Genomic DNA, 9,011 nt, shown 5'->3' with positions numbered 1-9,011 from the left:
CAATTGAATCAAACAATATCAATCCTAAGGGGAAGTTTCCCCACACGAAGTTAGGCAAGACACTTACCTCAACTAGGACAATTCAACACTCGAAAATAGCTTTTCCCTTAAAATCCGCCACACACGGCTCAAATCAAACCAAAATCGACTCAATATCATCTTTATAGTTTTTCCAAAAAGTTAACAAGAGCCAACCCGGGTCCACCCTATTAAAACCTCGATCCAATAGTAGATTCCATCTACCCATGACCCCATGAGTTCGTATATGTGATTAGTTTCAAAATCCGAGTCCAAATCGACTCTCAAAACTCAATTTCTTATTTTTTAAAAACTTGATAAAGTTTCACAAATTTTCACTTTGATTCACATGATTTTGATGTTAAAATCTAATATATATTGATGGAATATGATTAGAAATAGATTAGAATAAGTTACCCAAGGTTTGTAGGTGAAAATACCCTCTCCAAATCGCCTCCTACCGAGTCTAGGGTTAAAAATGTGAGAACGAGTTCAAAAATCCCGTCCCTCCGCTTTTTGTCTAGTTGTAGATGTCGCAAATGCGACCTGGGTTAGCAATTGCAAACCCCGCAAATGCGAAAAATCCCTCACAAAAGCAAAGACCTTCCATTTCTGTTATCATCTCAAATGTGATGAAATGTTTGCAATTGCAAACCTTGGACCTCCGGAAATGCGACCATGAAGATCGCAAATGCGAACCAGCTCTCCCCCAGGTACCAATCACAAATGCGAATATTGAGTTCGCAAATGCAAACCTAGCATACTTGTCCTGACATCGCAATTGCGATCCAAAAACTTGCAATTGCGAGACCTGGGGCACCTGCGCAAAAACCAGTAAACTTAAACTCCATCAACACTCCGCTAAGCGTCCGAAACTCACCCGATCCCTAGGGGCTCCAAACCAAATATCCACACAAGTCTAAAAATATCATACGAAATCAATCGCGCGATCAAAATACAAAAATAACATCTAAAACTACGAATTGAACTCTAAACGCTTGAATTTCAAAGAAATTTTCAAGAACTTCTAGAATTACAACTAAACGTCTGAATCCTATCAAATTAACTCCAAAAGACACCAAATTTTGCGGACAAGTTCTAAATACCATAGCAGGCCTATTCCAAGTCCCAAAATCAAATTCCGAGCTCGATAGCTACAAGTCAACCTATGGTTAAAATTTTCAACTTTAAATTGCCAAATTTCGGCAAATCAACACAAATCAACCTACGGACTTCCAAAATTAATTTCGGGCATATGCCCGAGTCCGAAATTACGACACAAAGCTATCGGAGTCATAAAAATACAGTTTCGGGGTAGTTTTCACAAAAGTCAAAATTTGGTCAATATTTTTAAACTTAAACTTCTAAGTCAAAAATCAAGGGTCCAAATCAACCCAAAAGTTTCCCGGAACGAAACTAACCAACCCCGCAAGTCATAAAAGCATAAACACACATGTATGAAACATGAAAAGGGGAAACGGGGGCGCAATTACCCAAAACGATTGATCGGGTCGTTACATTCTCTCCCTCTAAAAACAAACGTTTGTCTTTGAACGGGCATAAGGGCATACCTGAAGCGGTGAATAGATGAGGATAACGACTCCACATGTCGTACCCAGTCTCCTAGGTCTCCTCTTTGACCGCATGACCTCTCCATTGAACCTTCACTGAAGCAATATACTTTGATCTCAACTTCTGGACCTGTCGGTTCAAGATAGCCACAAGCTCCTCAATATAAGTCAAATCCTCATCCAATTAGACTGTGTTGAATACTAGAACATGAGACGGATCCCCATAATACTTCCGGAGCATAGAGACATGGAACACAGGATGAACCGTAGATAAACTAGGGGCAAAGCAAGCTTGTAGGCCACCTCCCCAATCCTCTCAAGGATCTCGAAAGGTCCGATATACCTAGGGCTTAACTTGCCCTTCTTTTCGAACCTCATCACACCTTTTATGGGTGAACTCGGAGCAAGACTCGCTCTCCGACCATGAATGAAATATCGTGAACCTTCCGATCCGCATAACTCTTCTGTCTAGATTGAGCTATACGAAGACGATCCTGGATCATCTTGACCTTCTTCAAAGCATCTCGGACTAGATTTGTGCCTAATAACTTAGCCTCTCCCTGCTCAAACCACCTAATTGGAGAACGACATTGTCTCCCATATAGAGCCTTATATGGAGCCATCTGGATACTCGACTGGTAGCTGTTATTGTAGGAAAATTCTGCAAGTGGAAAAATCTGATCCCAAGCACCCCCAAAATCCATAACACAGGCGCGAAACATGTCCTCTAATATCTGAATAGTATGCTCGGACTGTCCGTCTATCTGAGGATGAAATGATGTACTCAACTCAACCCATGTGACTAGCTCACACTGTACAGCCTTCCGGAAATGCGATGTGAACTGCGTACCCCGGTCAGAGATGATGGATACCAGTATGCCATGAAGTCGGACAATCTCGCAGATATAAACCTGAGCCAGCTGTCTGAAGAATAGGTAGTCACTACTGGAATGAAATGAGAAGACTTGGTCAACCTCTCCACAATCACCCATACCGCGCCAAACTTCTTCTGAGTCCGTGGGAGCCCAACAATGAAGTTCATGGTGACACGCTCATATTTCCACTCAGGAATCTCAAGCCACTAAAGCAAACCACCCGGTCGCTGATGCTCATACTTCACTTGCTGACAATTTAGGCATTGAGCTACATACTCCACTATGTATATTCATCCTCCTCCACCAATAGTGCTGCCTCAAGTCCTGATACATATTAGCGGCACCTGGATGAATGGAGTACTGTGAACTATGGGCCTCCTAAAGAATCAACTCATGCAAACCATCCACATTGGGCACGCATAACCGGCCATACATCCGTAACACACTGTCATCCCTAATAGTAACCTCCTTGGCATCGCCATGCTAAACCGTGTCCGTGAGGACAAGCAAATGGGGGTAGTCATACTGACGCTCTCTGATACAGTCATATAGAGAAGACAGAGAAACCGCGCAAGCAAGCACTCGACTGGGCTCCGAAACATCCAATCTAACAAACTGGTTGGCTAAGGCTTGAACCTCCAATGCTAATGGCCTCTCTGTTACCGGTAGATATGCTAAACTACCCAAACTCTCCGCCTTTCAACTCAAGGCATCGGCCATCACATTGGCCTTCCTGAGATGATATAGAATTGTGATATCATAGTCCTTAAGTAACTCTAACCACCTACACTGACACAAGTTAAGATCTTTCTGTTTGAATAGATGTTGTAGACTCCGATGGTCGGTAAAGACCTCACAAGGAACACCGTACAAATAATGGCGCCAGATCTTCAATGCAAGAACAATGACTGCCAACTCCAAGTCATGGACTGGATAATTCTTCTCATAGTCTTCAGCTATCGAGACGCGTAGGCAATTAACCTACCGTCTTGCATCAAAACTGCGCCAAGGCCAATACGAGACGCAACACAATACACAGTATAAGACCCCGTGTCGTAGGCAACACCAACACTGGAGTTGTAGTCAAAGTAGTCTTGAGCATTTGAAAGCTCGCCTCACACTCCTTGGTCCATCTGAAAGGACAACCCTTTTGGGTCAATCTGGTCATAAGTGCAGCAATAGATGAGAAACGCTCTACGAAACGACGATAATACCTTGCCAAACCAAGGAAACTCCAGATCTCAGTAGTTGAAGACGGTATGGGCCAACTCTGCACCGCCTCAATCTTCTTCAGATCTACCTTGATCCCCTCACTCGACACCACATGATCCATAAACTCTACCGAATCAAGCCAGAATTCACACTTTGAGAACTTTGCATATAACTTCTTCTCCCTCAAGGTCTGGAGCATGATCCTCAAGTGTTGCTCATGATCTTCCCGACTGCGGGAGTACACCAAGATGTCATCAATAAATATAATGATGAATAAATCAAGATAAGGCTGGAATACATTATTCATCAGGTGCATAAATGTTGTTGGGGCATTGGTCATCCCAAATGACATCACAAGGAACTCGTAGTGACCATACCGAGTCTTAAAGGTAGTCTTCGAAATATCCGGATCCCGAATCTTCAGCTGATGATAACCTGACCTCAAATCAATCTTGGAGAACACTCTGGCACCCCGTAGTTGATCAAATAGATCATCAATGCGTGGCAATGGATACCTTTTCTTCACTGTAATCTTGTTCAACTGACGATAATCAATACACATGCATATAGAACCATCCTTCTTCTTCACAAACATGACCAGAGTACCCCATGACGATACACTAGGCCGAATGAGACCCTTATCAAGCAACTCTTGTAACTGCTCCATTAACTCCTTCAGCTCCGCTGGGGACAGACGATATGGTGGAATAAAAATGGGCTGAGTGCCCCGCAATAAGTCAATACCAAAATTGATATCCTTATCGGGCGGCATGCCCGGAAGATCTACTGGAAATACATCTGGAAAGTCTCTCACTATCAGAACTCAACGGTAGGAGTATTAGCATTGATATCCCTCACAAAGGATAGATAAGCATCACACACCTTCTCAACCATCTGTTGAGCCTTTAGAAATGACACAACCCTGCTAGGGACATAATCCAACTCACCCCTCCACTCTAACCATGGTAAACTTGGCATAGCCAGTGTCACGATCTTGGTGTGACAATCAAGAATAGCATGATAGGGCGACAACCAATCCATGCCCAAGATAACATCAAAGTCTACATACTAAGTAGCAATAGATCAACTCTGGTCTTGAAACCATCAATAACAACTAAACACAACCGATGCACGTGGTCCACAATAATAGAATCTCCCACAGGCGTGGACACATAAATAGGAGAACTCAAAGAATCACGAGATACATCAAATTACGGAGCAAAGTAAGATGACACATATGAATAAGTGGATCCCGGATCAAATAAGACTAATGCATCTCTGTGGGAAACTGGAACCATACCTGTGATGACTGAGTCTGGAGCAACTGCCTTTGTCCTACCCAGAAAATCATAGAATCTGGTCTGGCCTCCCCCTCTAGAGCGACCTCTACCTACCAGTCTCACATCCCTAGCTGGCTGAGCGGGTGGAGCACCAACTGGGGCAGCAACCATGACTTGGGTAGTCTGTGGGCCTGACTGAATCCGTGGAGCCTGAGTAGTGCACCCCTCTTGAATCTGGGGTAGTCTCTGACCATGTGGCGGTTATAGCCACACTCAAAACATACGTACCTGGATCTGCATAAAAAATGTGCAAAAGTGTAGTATGAGTACACCACAACGGTACCCAGTAAGTATCGAGTCTAACCTTAGTAGAGTAGTGACGAGGCCAGGTCAAGACACCTACTAGGATATAAAATAGACAGTATGAAAATGTAATATGAATATGTAATGGAAAGTGAAGAAACAACTTATACGGAACAAGATGATAGCAAGAACTAGTACCGGAAATCAACAATAAAATTAGCATAAAAGAAGCAACTAAAGGGCTACAATGATCATCTACGGACAACATCTGCTAGAACAATAAAGAATGAAACTACAAGATATATTCTCACCCAAAATTCTCTACAAGCAACACGCTCATAAGTCCCACCTTATACTGCCGCATGAACATCAACCCCAAGCCTTATACCGACGCATGCACGTCAATATTGTATACAATTCATGCCACAAGTGCCCATATATATTACAACTTGCCAACAACAACAATATCAATGTTTCCACAATAATAACCCATGGCTCAATCACAACGTATACAAGAATATCAACAACAACAACAACAATGAATTAAAAATGCTCAATAAGATAGATGTTTCAATAATAACCAATTTTGCCTCAACGTATTAACGACTTTCACAACTTCAATACCAAATAACTCAACAATGAGAGAAATAATGTATAACCACGATATTAGATAAGACTAACTCACAATAAAAGAGATAACATTTAACAATGAGTCTCAAATAATGGAAATCAACAAGTAAAGAGATAACATGAATGATTACTTCAAGTAACGAAAATCAATAAGGAAAGAGATAACACGAACAATAACTTCAAATAATAATAATTAACAATGAAGAGATAGCATGTAACAATTAAAGAGGCAACAAGTTCAACTAAAGCATGGGAGAAATTTAGCAAGTGGGATGTAGAACAAGTACCAAACAAGTCAATTAAGGCACGTAAGGATAGTCTAACACAATTAAGGATGAATTGACTATGAGATTTTAGAACATGATACGACATTTCAATTAAAGCATGAAAATAGTCTAAGTAGCCTAAACCAGTCAAATACCACGTACAACCCGTGTACCACTCGTCACCTTGCATACACGGATTTCACTTAGCACAATTGAATCAAACAATATCAATCCTAAGGGGTAGTTTCCCTACACGAAGTTAGGCAAGACACTTACCTCAACTAGGCCAATTCAACACTCAAAAATAGCTTTTCCCCTAAATTCCGCCTCATACGGCCCAAATCTAACCAAAATCGACTCAATATCATCAAACAATACTAGGGAATTCAATTGCAATAGATAAAGTTAAGATCTTTTTACTTTTCCCAAAATGTCAACAAAAGCCAACATAGGCCCGCCCGGTCAAAACCCGGGTCCAATGGTAGATTCCGTCTACCCATGACCCCGTGAGTTCGTATATGTGATTAGTTTCAAAATTCAAGTCCAAATCGACTCTCAAAACTCAATTTCTTATTTTTCAAAAACTTGATAAAGTTTCACAAATTTTCACTTTGATTCACATGATTTTGATGTTATAATCTAAGAAATGTTGATGGAATATGATTAGAAATAGATTAGAATCACTTACCCAAGGTTTGTAGGTGAAAATCCCCTCTCCAAATCGTCTCCTACTGAGTCTGGGTTCAAAAATGAGAGAATGAGTTCAAAAATCTCGTCCCTCAGCTTTATGTCCAGCCGCAAATGAGACCTGGGGTTCGCAATTGCGAACCCCGCAAACGCAAAGAATCCCTCGCAAAAGCGAAGCCCTTCCATTTCTGCTATCATCGCAAATACGATGAAATGTTTTCAATAGCGAACCTTGAACCTCCGCAAATATGACAATGAAGATCGCAAATGCGAACCAGCTCTCCCCTAGGTAACTACCGCAAATGCGAACACTGGATTTGTAACGACCCGGCCTGTCGTTTTGAGTATTATAACCATGTTCCCCTATTTACTCCTCAAGTTATTCTTTACATTTGTTTTATGGCTTACCGAGTTAGTTGGTTAGGGTCCGGAAGGATTTCAGAGTGAAATGAGACACTTAGTCTCTTAGTTTAAAACTTAAGTTGGAAAAGTTAACCGGATATTGACTTATGTGTAAACGACCTCAAAATTTAATTCTGATGATTCCAATAACTCTGTATGGTAATTTTGGACTTAGGATCGTGTCCGGAAAATTATTTGGAGGTCCGTATAGGAATTAGGCTTGAAATGGCGAAAGTCAAATTTTTGGGAAGGTTGACCGGGGGATTGACTTTTTTATATCGGAGTCGAAATCCGATTATGAAAATTTTAATAGGTCTGTTATGTCATTTGTGACTTGTGTGCAAAATTTGAGGTCAATCGGACTTGATTTGATAGATTCCGGCGTCGTTTGTAGAAATTGGAAGTTTCAAAGTTTATTAGGCTTGAATTGGGCTATGATTCATGTTTTTAGCGTTGTTTGATGTAAATTAAAGGCTGGACTAAGTTCGTATGATATTTTAGGACTTGATGGTATTTTTGGTTGAGGTCCCGGGGGCTCGGGTGAGTTTCAGATGCTTAACGGATCGAAATTTGGACTTGGTAAACTGCTGAAGAATGCTAGATTTATGTCATTGGTTTCCTTCTATGCGATCGCGTGAGAAGGTACGCGATCGCATTAGCTTGTTTGGCCAGAGGTGAGATTGTTCTATACGATCGCGTGAGGGAAATCGCGATCGCATATTTGTGGCAAACTGTGCTTCACGAACGCGTGGCTAAAGCCGCGTTCGCGTAGAAGAAATAAGGCAGTCGGGGGCCACGCGCGTAATTCTTCGCGATCGCGTGGGCATGTCCGCGCTCGCGTAGGCCTTAGAGTGTTGTGCTTCGCGATCGCGTGTGTTTGTCCGCGATCACGTAGAGCAAATAACTAGGCAGAGAGTTTAAGTTTTGAAAATGGGACTTCGTCCCATTTTCCATTTTTACCGATTTGGAGCTATGATTAAGGCGATATTTGGGAGATTTTCAGAGAAACCAACGGGGTAAGTGTTCTTAACTCAATATTGGTTAAATTACCCGAATCCATGGTTGTTTTTATTATGTAATGGGTGGATTAAGTTGGAAAATTTAGAAAACCCTCTTGGTTTAAATTAAAGATTTGAGGGTCGAGTTGAGGTCGGATTTTGGTAAAAATTGTATGGTTAGACTCGTGGTTGACTGGGTTTTCGTATTTTGTGACTTTTGTCTAGTTCCGAGACGTGGGCCCCACAGGCGATTTTAGAGCTAAATTTCGGATTTTGTTGGAAAATTAGACTTTTCCTATGGAATTAATTCCAATAAATTTTATTGACTGAAACGAATTATTTGTGACTAGATTCGAGGCATTCGGAGGTCAATTTGCGAGGCAAGGGCATAGCAGAGTAAAGAATTTCACGTTTTGAGGTAAGTAACAGCTTTAAATCTGGTCTTGAGGGTATGAAACCCCAGATTATTCTATTATGTGAGTATTTAGGAGGTGACGCACATGCTAGATGACAGGAGTGAGGGCGTGTACCGAGGGGATTATGACTTGGTCCGTCCCTTGAAAATTGTAAAGTTGAATAACTTATTGTTAGCTATATGCTCTCTATGTGTTGTAGAAATTTGACTGTAAATCATGTTAGAAACCATGTGTAGGCTGTGTGTTGGTACTGTTAGGTCCCACAGAGGCCGCGTTACATGTTAAATTGCCTGCTAAATGCTATCTGTACTCAGTCTCAGTTTTTACTCGCACATCATATCTCAGTCTTTGTT

The sequence above is a fragment of the Nicotiana tabacum genome, chromosome 15 (assembly GCF_000715075.1).
Source record: "Nicotiana tabacum cultivar K326 chromosome 15, ASM71507v2, whole genome shotgun sequence".
NCBI lineage: Eukaryota > Viridiplantae > Streptophyta > Magnoliopsida > Solanales > Solanaceae > Nicotiana > Nicotiana tabacum.
This window is presented reverse-complemented; position numbering follows the sequence as displayed.